Raw genomic sequence first — 11566 nt, 5'->3', positions numbered from 1 at the left:
TTTATTGGCACCTCAGCCCTTCTACTCTCCTTATCGTCCCTTCACCCCTCAGCCATGTTAACTTCCTGTCCCTCCCTGTTCCCAGCACAAGCATTCATCCGACCGTGCTTGGGATAATCCTTACATCTTCATAAAACATCTGTGTGTGTCCGTGTCTCTGTGTGTGTGTGTGTGTGTGTGTGTGTGTGTGTGTGTGTGCGGTTTGTGCATGTGTGCGCGTGTGTTCAGCTGCTACTTTCTGTTATGTGCTAACCGATCTCACTCTCTTTCTCACTCTGCTGTGGATATCCCGCAGTTGTCGGGGATGTGAATGTGAAATGGAATTGTGCTACAGCCTCCACTCCCTTCACAGCCTTCGCTCACAGACGCCACCCCTGTAGAGACAACCAGCCTCATCTTAGCGCCATCTGGTCCTTTCTGGAATCGCTAAACTCCCAGGGTGCAACAGTCCCAAAGCAGTGTGGGGTAAAAAGATTGACTTTCCGAATGATGGTGTGGCATCCTTTCTAGAGCCCTCACTGATCTTAACCACAAAGGCCCCCTGCTGCTGCACCAGAGATGCTTCCCTCTAACCTCAGAGTCCCCTCCCTACAGAGAGGAATGGCTTTGTCCTCTGGGCTCTTGTGGGGTCTCCTACCCCAGCTTCCCCCACTGCAGGGCCTTTGCTCCTAAAGGATGTCTCACTGAGGTCCCTCTCTGTGCAGTTATCTCCCAAACCTGGAAGGAATCTGGATCGCTTAAAACATAGGATGAGTCTGAGAACCTAAAATTATTTCAAAATAAAACGGAGGTAAAGCCTGCGTTTAGCCCCCAAAGGCTCTGGTTCCAATCCCCCAGCAGCTTATACACATTCTGTCTCCCTCCCTCTCTCTCACATGCACTCACATAGGTGTGCACACACAAATACACACAGAGAGAACTTTAAATATATATACGCGTGTACAAAAGTATATTCATGTATGATTGTATTTGTAGGCATTGAGAGAACTGCAATAAAGGGAAGGAAGGAAGGAAGGAGGGAAGGGAAGGAAGGAAGGAAGGAAGGAAGAAAGAAAGAAAGAAAGAAAGAAAGAAAGAAAGAAAGAAAGAAAGAGAAAAAACATTTCCTAGCCAGTGATGGTGGCAGCAGCAAAAGCCTTTAATCCAGCACTCAGGAGGCAGAGGCAGGTGGACCTCTATGTAGACCAGGCCAGTCAAGGCTACAAAGAGAGATCCTGTCTGGAAGAACCAAAAAGAAAAGACAAAAGAAGATTTTCTTATAAGATCTGGAGAGATGGCTCAGTAGTTAAGAACACTGGCTACTCTTTCAGAGGACCCAGGTTCAATTCCCAGCACCCACATGGTGACTCACAACTGTCTGTAACTCCAGATCCAGGGGATCCAATGCCCTCTTCCGGCCTACACAGGCCCTGCCTGCCTGCATGCACATGACACACAGGCACACATTCAGGCAGAATGCCTATACTCTTAAAATAGAAATAAGGGTCAAAGAAAAGTTCAAAATGCCAGCCTGACACAGATGAAGAGAGGATGAGATAAACGGGACAATAAACTACCAAAGGTGACATGAACAGAGCATGGATTCATGTGTGTGGGTGCGTGTGCACATGTGTGTGATAAAAAGAAAGAGATCAGACACACAAATATGTGATTAAAGAGACTCAAAAAAAATTTAAACCTAACAACTGCTGAAAAGCATATCCTGGGTCTAAGAATACCAATGTACAGCAAGCAAGACAAATAAAATAAACCCATCCCAATGTCTTCATCAGACCCCTCCCCTCAGGGGCCAGGGATCTTCGTGGAAGAGGGATCGGAACCACAGCAGGAGCCCTAGGGGAAGTGTGGCTCTCGGGAATCAGTGTCCTCTAGACACGGCACAGAGACTGTGGAAGCACACACGAGGCCTGAACAGGTTCAAACCAGACGGGGTCCCAACACTGAGATGGGAAAGTGGACATGAGGTCCCATCCCTAACCAAGAAACCATCTGCAGTTGACAGCCGCTGGCAAAGGGAAAATCAGGTTTACCAACGGGATCCCACTGGGTTTATCAACCACATTCCAGGGGATGATCCTATGCCCAGGAATGGTTGGCCAACATTTTGTTTCGTTTTGCTTTGTTTTGGCTTTTCGTTTTATTTTGTTTTGTTTTTCAAGACAGGGTTTTTCTGTTTGGCCCTGGGTGTCCTAGAACTCACTGTGTAGATCAAGCTGACCTTGAACTCAGAGATCCTGCCCCCCCACCCCCAAAGTACTGGGTTAGAGGCGTGAACCACCACTACACAGCATTTTTAGCATTTTTTGTTTGTTTTACTTGTTTTGATTTTCATTTTTGTGCTTTTGTGGGAGTTTCAGTGTTTTTTTGGTTTTTCGGTGTTGTTCTGTTTTGGTCTGTTTCTTACTTTTTGTATGTATTTAGAGAGAGAGAGAGAGAGAGAGAGAACACAAAGTTAGGGGGAGGGGGAGGGGAGTAGAAGCTGGGAGGGACTAGGGGAGGGGAAACATGATCAAAATATATTGTATGAACATTGTTTACAATTAAGAATAAATAAATAGGTCTGAAGAGATGATTCAGGGGATGAGAGTGATCTCTGCTCTTCCAGAGGTCCTGAGTTCAATTCCCTGCAACCACATGGTGGCTCACAACCATCTGTAATGAGATCTGGTGCCCTCCTCTGGCCTGCAGGGATACATGCAGGCAGAACACTGTATACATAATAAATAAATATTAAAAAAAAGAAAAAGAAATCAATGCACAACACATATGTCTGTGAAACAAAAGAGAAGATAAGAGAGAGAAAGGGTAGGTTACCCACAAAGGATGGACAATTGGCAGATTTAAGACCAAAGTTCACGACTATAGTCATGCAGATGATGAGAGACTGTGTTGGCTTAGCCCTGGAATCCTTGAAACTGTCTCTCCCTAGTGAGAGTAAGAAATGATCGTCTGCCACTGAGAACCCTGTGTTAGCGTGGAGAGGCGACTCAGCGGTCAAGGGTGCTGTTGCTTCTCCAGAGATCCCAGCACCCACTTGGCAGATCACAACCACCTGCAACTCCAATTCCAGGAGATCCAATGCCATCTTCTGACCTCTGTGGGTACTAGAGGCACATAAGGAAGGAAAACTCACCTCAGAAAAATACAGAAAGATACAAGATGTAACAGAGCCCCAGACCTTAGCACGACTGACTCCATGATGGAAGTGCCATTCGGGCTGTGACGCTCAGCATGTAGACAGCACCACCTGCCAATCTAAAAACAAAGACCTAATTCATCAAAGTCCATATAGTTCTGGGAAAGTCTCTAATGTACTAACCTGCTTTTTAGCTCCTGTAGTTCTGTTTCTGGCCAACTGCTCTTGTTAACTGGAGTATATCAACCCAGGACATGGTTTCTGTGCTTAGAGGCTCATCCAGAAAAAGGCTCAGAACTACCCTGGGATCCTGAATACCCAGTGTAGCCGTTGGTCAGTTAATAAAGACTTTTTGTTGGCTTACACCCGTGTCCAAGCAGCCTTCTCTGGTAAATAATCCACAACACAAAATAAATGAGAGAACGGTGCCAGGCTAATGGCACAAACCTGAATCCCAGCATCCTGGGGGCTGAGGCAAGAAATCCGCAGCACATCTGGAGCCAGCTAGGACTACATAACAAGACCCTGTCTCAAGAAAAAAAAAAAAACTTAAGGGTTGGAGAGATGGCTCAGCGGTTAAGAGCACCTATTGCTCTTCCAGAGGTACTGAATGCAATTCCCAGCAACCACACAGTGGTTCACAACCATCTAATAATTAGATCTGGTGCCCTCTTCTGGTATGCAGGCAGAACACTGTATACATCTTTTTTAAAATTTTTATTGAGTTCTACATTTTTCTCTGCTCCTCTCCCTGACTCTCCCCTCTCCCTTCAGCCCTCCCCCAAGGCCCCCATGCTCCCAATTTACTCAGGAGATCTTGTCTTTTTCTACTTTCTACTTCCCATGTAGATTAGATCTATGTAAGTCTCTCTTAGTGCCTCATTGTTGTCTAAGTTCTCTGAGATTGTTATTTGTAGGCTGGTTTTCTTTGATTTATGTTTAAAAACCACCTATGGGTGAGTACGTGTGATAAATTGTCTTTCTGGGTCTGGGTTACCTCATTCAAAACAGTGTTTTCCAGCTCCATCCATTTTCCTGCAAGATTCAAGATGTCATTATTTTTTTATGCTGTGTAGTACTCCATTGTGTAAATGTACCACATTTTCCTTATCCATTCTTCAGTTGAGGGGCATTTAGGTTGTTTCCAGGTTCTGGCTATGACAAACAAAGCTGCTATGAACATAGTTGAGCACATGTCCTTGTAGCACGATTGAGCATCCTTTGGATATATACTTAAAAGTGGTCTTGCTGGGTCTTGAGGAAGGTTGTTTCCTAATTTTCTGAGAAATCATCACACTGACATCCAAAGGGGTTGTACCGGCTTGCATTCCCACCAGCAATGCAGAAGTGTTCCCTTTACCCCACAACCTCTCCAGCATAAGTTGTCATCAGTGTTTTTGATCTTGTCCGTTCTTACAGGTGTAAGATGGAATCTCAGAGTTGTTTTGATTTGCTTTTCTCTGATGGCTAAGAATGTTGAGTGTTTCCTTAAGTGTCTTTCAGTCATTTTATATTCCTCTGTTGAGAGTTCTCTGTTTAGGTCTGTACTCCATTTTTTTATTAGATTATGTGACCTTTTGGTGTCCAATTTCTTGAGTTCTTTGTGTATTTTGGAAATCAGACCTCTGTCTGATGTGGGATTAGTGAAGATCTTTTCCCATTCTGTAGGCCACTGTATACATCTTTTAAAAAAAAAAAAGAAAAAGAAAAAGAAAAAACTTAAAAAGAGGGATTGCTGAATAAATAAAGTAAATAATGCATACAATCTCCAAAATCCTTTTAAAATAGTAAGAGTAAGCTTGACAGGGTAGCACACGCCTGTAATCCTAGCACTCAGGAGTCTGAGGCAGGAGGATAGAAGGCCAAGTTCAGCCTGAACTCTAGCTATAGCAAGGCCTTGTCTCAAAAAACAAATATGTACACAGTGATTTTACAAATAACATAAAATTTCTCTACCCAGGAGTTGTATAGCAGTTTGCTGTGCAACGTGAAAAACATCAAGCATTCCAGCCAGGGCCAGTGTCACATGCCATTGAACTCAGCCACTCGGGAGGCAGGGACAGGGCATTGGGAGCGCAAGGCGGCTATTGTTTGCTGTTGTCTTAGTTACTTTTCTATTGCTGTGATAAAGCATCATAACCAAGACAACTATAGGAGGAAGGATTTATTTGGCTTACGGTTCAAGAGGGATCAGTGTCCGTTGTGGCAGGGAAGTGTGATAGCAAGTAGCAGACATGGTGGCAGGGGCAGAAGCCGGTCATCCCCTTTTGAACCACAAGCAAGAAGCAGAAAGGCAAAGAGAGAGCAAGGAAGAAATGACATGTGTCTTTAGACTCCGAAAACCTGACCCCATGCAGCACACTTCCTACAGCAGGACCACACCTCCTAAACCTTCCCAAACAGCATCACTGACTGGGGACCAAGTTCAAATGGCAGAGACTGGAGGACATTTACCATTCAAACCACTGCAGCTATGCAGTGAGACCCCTTCTCAGACCACAAATCCTGATGTCATTTGCACCGAACTCTTCTTAAATTTGTACACCATGTTAGGGTTAATGGATTGTCTAAAAATCTAACACATTTTCCATGTGTTCAGATTTTTCTGTTCTTCAGTAAAATTAAATGTTCTGTTTTGATTTTTGAGACAGTGTTTCTCTGTGTAGCCCTGACTGTCCTGGAACTCTCCCAGCATTGCGGAAGTTCGAGGCCAGCCTGGTCTACAGAGCAAGTTCCAGGACAGCCAGAGCTCTGTTACATAGAAAAATCCTGTGTTTAAAAACCAAACCAAAAAAAAAAAGAGAGAGAAAAGAAAAGAAATGTGCGCAAAATAAAAAAGTGTGTACCACCATCACCTGGCCTAATTCCTTTTTAATTTATTTATTTTATCTTATGTGATTGAGTGTTCTGCCTGCATGCATGCATGCATGTGCACAATGTGTGTGTCTGGTGCCCTTGGAGGCCAGAAGAGGGCGCCAGATCCCCTAGAACTGGAATCACAGATGGTTGTGAACAACCAAGGGGGTTGCTGGGAATTGAACCCAGGTCCTCTGCAAGAGCAACCAGTGAGTGCTCTTAACCACTGAACCACCTCTTCAGTTCCTTTAGTAGAATTTTAAAGTTTAATTCATAAGTATGTTATATACATTTATTAAGTTTATTCCTAAGTGGTGAGCTTTGTTGCTTTTGTTCTTATTATTATTGTAATGGACTTAAATGAAATTTTTCCATCATTTTAAATTAAGGTGAGGATTTTTCTCCTTTGTTTTTGTTTATTCTGTTTCTTTCTTGTGAGAGTTTCACTATGAAGTCCTACCTCACGTAAAACTCACTGTGGACTTAAATTCTCAGAGATCTTCCTGCCTCAGCTTCCCCACGCCAGAATTACAGGCATGAGCTGTCATGCTGGTCTGATGCCTCTAGTTAGCACATTAAATTCCAACCCAGATACTGTACTGAATTAGTTCCTGTGTGTGTGTGTGTGTGTGTGTGTGTGTGTATGTGTGTGTGTATATTAAAAATTAGACCAGCATGGTGGCATGCACATACACACACTCAATAAATGAACGAATAAATAAATGAATACACAAATATATAAATTAATTTTAAAATGTTTTTTAAAAAGAAGAGTACCCCATCCCTATTATCATTTTGGGGGGGTTGGACCCCATCCTGGAGTGCTATTGACAGTTCCTGGGGGAGGGATAGTTAGTTTTCCTTTAAGGGTGTGACCCTATTAGGTCTACATGTTCCAGTGCATAGCCACACACCAATGACATGGGCAACACAAATTGGACTTGTTTTTATTAAAAAAGAAGAAGACAAATCGGGTGGTAGTGGCTCATGCCTTTAATCCCAGCACTCAGAAGGCAGAGGCAGGTGGATCTCTGAGTTTCGAGGTCAGCCTGGTCTACAGAGTGAGTTCCAGGACAGCCAGGGTTGCTACACAGAGAAAGTCAGTCTCGAGGGGGGAAAAAAAAGACACAAAATTGAAATGAGATGGGGAAATAATGGGTGGATCTAAGAGAAGTAAGGAGAGAATTTGATTTGGGGTGAGTATAATCGTCTTAGTGGTTTTATTGCTGTGGAAAGACACTATGACCATAACATGGAAGGAAAGCATTTAATTGGGACTGGCTTACCGTTCAGAGGTTTAGCCTATTGTTGTCACAGTGGGAAGCACAGCGACACACAGGCAGATGTGGTGCTGGAAAAGGAACTGAGGCTTCTACATCTGGATCATCAGGCATCAGGAAGATGTGACACCGGGCCTGGCTTGAGCTTCTGCAACCTCAAAGCCCACCCCAGTGACACACTTCCTCCAGCAAGGACACACCTACCTAATAAGGCCATACCTCCTAACTGTTTTTTTTTTTTTTATTTTTACTCTGTGAAGATGTGCCTCTGTTTTGCCTCATCTGCCTGGCAGTCTTCTGATTGGTTTAGTAAAGAGTTGAGTGACCAATAACAAGGCGGGAGATAAAAGGTGGGACTTTCAGGGAGGGAGAGTCTGAGCTGTGTGGATTTCTCCAGTGAGATGCAGAGCAAGTTGGACGCCTGGTACTGGAGAGCAGTAAAGAAACAGGTGCTAAAATGTAGATTAACAGAAATGGGTTAATTTAAGTTATTTAAGAGCTAGTTGAAAGCAAGCCTAAGAAGGCCAAGCCTTCACAATTAATAAATAGTCTCCATGTCATTATCTGAGGGCTGGAGAGCCAAAGAAAATGAGACAGTAAAGAGCTGCCACACCAATAGAGTCACTCCCTATGAGCCTAGGGGGCCATTTTCATTCAGACCACCACAGTGATCAAAATATGTTCCATGAAATTCTCAAAAAATGATAAAAATATTACTTTGGAGAAAGGAGAGAGAAGGAAAGGAAAAAGAGGGGAAGAAGGGAGAGAAGAGCAAAGAAAAAGACACAGAGAAAGGAAAGAGACAGAGACATGGAGAGAGAAGAGACACAGAGAGAAAGAGGACTTTGCCTCTGCTCAGGGGTTTCCCCACACCCCTGCTTTCCTGACCCCCATTACTGTCGCACACTCCCCCACACCCTGCCCCAGATGACGCATTTGTTTCAGCCCCTGTACCCAGATGGATAAACAGTTCCCACTGAACTCTGTGGCCTGTCTTGGTCCTCACTCTTGGAGACCTACATTGCATGGCTTTTGACAAATCGATTGAACACAGAATGCTTCATTCTCTTCATCTTCATTCTGGCCAACCCCTTGTCTTTTTGCTACTTCATAGCTTTGTATTTTCCAGAAAGTCATACAGTTGGAAGCGGCCGTGTGGATCAGCTGTACGACCACCTCTCACCTGATAAAATACATCCAAGAGTCCTCTGTGTCAGCATGATTGAAAGCTTATTTCTTCTTAGTACTCTATCATATTCTGTTGTCTGGAGAGTCCGGACCATCGTTGAAGGTGCCTTGATTGTTTGCCGAGCATCGACAATTTGGATAAAGCTAGTACAAACATTTTCGTTCGGGTTTCGTGTGGTTGGAAGATTTTAGTTCACTTAGATAAGTACCAAGGGCTCAGCTGCTGCTTCGCGTGGTGCTGACAAGATCTTACTTTTGTGAGAAACTGCTGAAGTGACTTCCAGACCGGCTGTGCCATTTTGCCTTCCCACCAGCAACAAACGGGCCCTTCTGTTGCCGTTCGTCCTTGCCAGATTTGGATGCTGCTTAGTTCAAGGCCCTTGGGTTTTCCAGGTATAAAACAATGCCACCTGGATAGAACTTTTCTTCCCTTTTGGTGTCAGTATCTCTCTGCTCCAGTTCCTGCCAAGTCCAGACGACATTAATTAACACCTGTGAAGTGCCTGTGTCTCTCCTGCTCCTGACATCACCTAGACTAACACCTGTGAAGTGCCGGTGTCTCTCCTGCTCCTGACATCACCTAGGGAAAGCTTTATTTTGTGTATGTAAACCATATTGGACGTTGGCTCCAATACTAAGATAAATATATCTTATAATGAGAAACTCTACACCCACTCAATAGAAGCGTCTATGGAGAATAAATTGTTGAATTTGCCTTAGATTAAAGTTTGTGGTATGTGTGTGCTTGTGTGTGCACATGGGTGCCCTTGTGTGCATACATGTATTGCATGCATGTAGAAGCCAGAGGTTGACAACAGCTGTCTTCTTCCATCGCCCTCCAGATTTATCATTTTGTTTTGTTTTTGTTTTCCAATACAGGGCTCCTCTGTGTAGCTCTGACTGTCCTGGACCTCGTTCTGGCTGTAACCCCAACACTTGGGATGCTGAGTTGTACTGCCTGACTCTGCGGGCCTGACTCTGCCGGAAGACCTCATCTCCTAAAGAAAAAAAACCAAAACAACTGCTCATGCTTTCTCACCTCACAGCCCTGAAAGAAGCAGCTGCAGAATCCCTACAGAGACAAAACCCCAGGGAACCTTAGGGCGGGGGGGGGGGGGGACACTGTAGAAGCCAGAGGACCAGGGTTTGCTGTGAGACTTTGTCTAGTGATGACTGAAGCTACAGCCATAAGGTCGCACCAACATGACTGTCCAGGCATGAGCTGAACAAGGAGAACACCTATAGACAAGCCAAAGTGGATGAGGGAAAGACCCCCAGACTGCAACCCTGCACAAAGAACTAGAGACAACCAAGGAACACACACACACACACACACACACACAGAGATAGTCTTCCCCAGGGAAGAGCACACCAACTGGCTATCGAGTACCAATGGGCAGCCCTGAAAACATACGTGAGCAACATGGATGGAGCAGGTGTTATCTATGTATTTAGTAATATATATATATATATATATATATATATATATATATATATATATATATAGTGTGTGTGTGTGTGTACATATGAAAAACAAGGACATGAATTTGAGAGAACAGTAAGTGGTATATGAAAGGGTTGAAAGGAGAATGGGAAGAGATTAATTATGTGATTTTATTATAATCTCATGAAAATAAAAGAAATCGTTTGAAAAGGAAAAGGAAAGGGGCCCGCACGAAGAGAAACGGACTCTAGAAGGGAAAAGGGACTTCTGCAGCAAGTGAGCAGAGACCTCACAACAAGAAACCAAGGACAGCTACGACTTTCTTATCTGAGCCTTTGTCTCTGTGGAGAACCACAAGACAGAGGTGGGAAAGCTGTGTGTGCAGAAACAGCTCGGTCACGCTGCGCGGAAGAGACAGGTGGAGCTCCTAAGGGCAGTTGTCGGGGATAAATGCTCTTTTGATCTTCAGGTCAAACCAGAGGCTCTTTAGTGAGGACCGGGCTGAAGCCGCACGCCCAGCCTTTGGGTGAGTCACACCCACTCTCGAGGGTCATCCTGTTAATGATTTGAGACCTTCCTGGTGTGTTTCAGCTTCTTTCACAACGGCGGGGGGGCCCAAAGCCCTGCCTGTGGGAGCCAAGAAGCAGGGAACTGAAAGTCAGCGTCACCTGGGCATGACTTGTCCTCGGAGTCCGTTGAGAAAGAAAGGCTTCTGGGAATCAGGGAGATCTGCCCAACGAGAAATGGAAGGCCTCACTTTGTGGCTCAAACCTCTGCGATGGTTGGCTCTCCACATAAGTTCTGGAGCAGTCTAAAATGTTCCCTTCTCCCAGCAAGGGACCCCATGCCTCTGACAGCAAGACCTGAGAACTATAGGTTGCATAGGATTCCAGGCAGAAGACCTCCATGCCTGGGTCTCTGGTCACCCCGCAGCCGGGGCTGCACGGAAATCCTACCTGCTGGTAAAGGAATCCGCAGAAAGGAGACAATGTTTCACTGATATAAATCAGGGGAAAGTGCCGAGGGCAGAAGACTAGACATACATTAGGAGAACCGTATGAAATGGCCGATTAAAAACAAAAAACAAAAAACAAACAAAAAGAACCGCATCGCTAGCAGATGCAACCAAACCCCACAGCTGCCTTTGAGCCGGAAACACTCACAGAGGCGGATCCATGGTGCCACCTAGTGGACATAGCGAGAGAATAGCCTGCTTCATTGATAGTGATCTGTGGGGCTCCCACTGGGTTTCACAAGCTAATTGAAAAGGGCGTGGACTCTGGGAACAGTCAGACCACTTTTGTAACATAAGCCAGACTTGAGTTCAAGGCTTCTAAGCCAGACACCAAACGTTGTGAGGCCTCAGAAAGGGCACACAGAGCTGAAAATCTCTGCACATCAAGATGAGTGGAACCATGAAGGCGGGTACTGTTTGTTTTTCTGAGACAGGATTTCTCGGTGTAGCCCTGGTTGTCCCCGGAACTTGCCCTGTATACCACACTGACCTGGGACTCAGAAATCCTAAGACAGCAGGTATTATTAAATTGCTTTAGAAGGGACTGGAGAGATGGCTCAGTAGTTAAGAGCACTGGTTGCTCTTCCAGAGGACGTGGGTTTCATTCCCAGCACCCATTCGGTAACTCACAACTGTCTGTAATTCCA

The sequence above is a fragment of the Myodes glareolus genome, chromosome 2, assembly GCF_982192425.1.
Source record: "Myodes glareolus chromosome 2, mMyoGla1.1, whole genome shotgun sequence".
Classification (NCBI taxonomy): domain Eukaryota; kingdom Metazoa; phylum Chordata; class Mammalia; order Rodentia; family Cricetidae; genus Myodes; species Myodes glareolus.
This window is presented reverse-complemented; position numbering follows the sequence as displayed.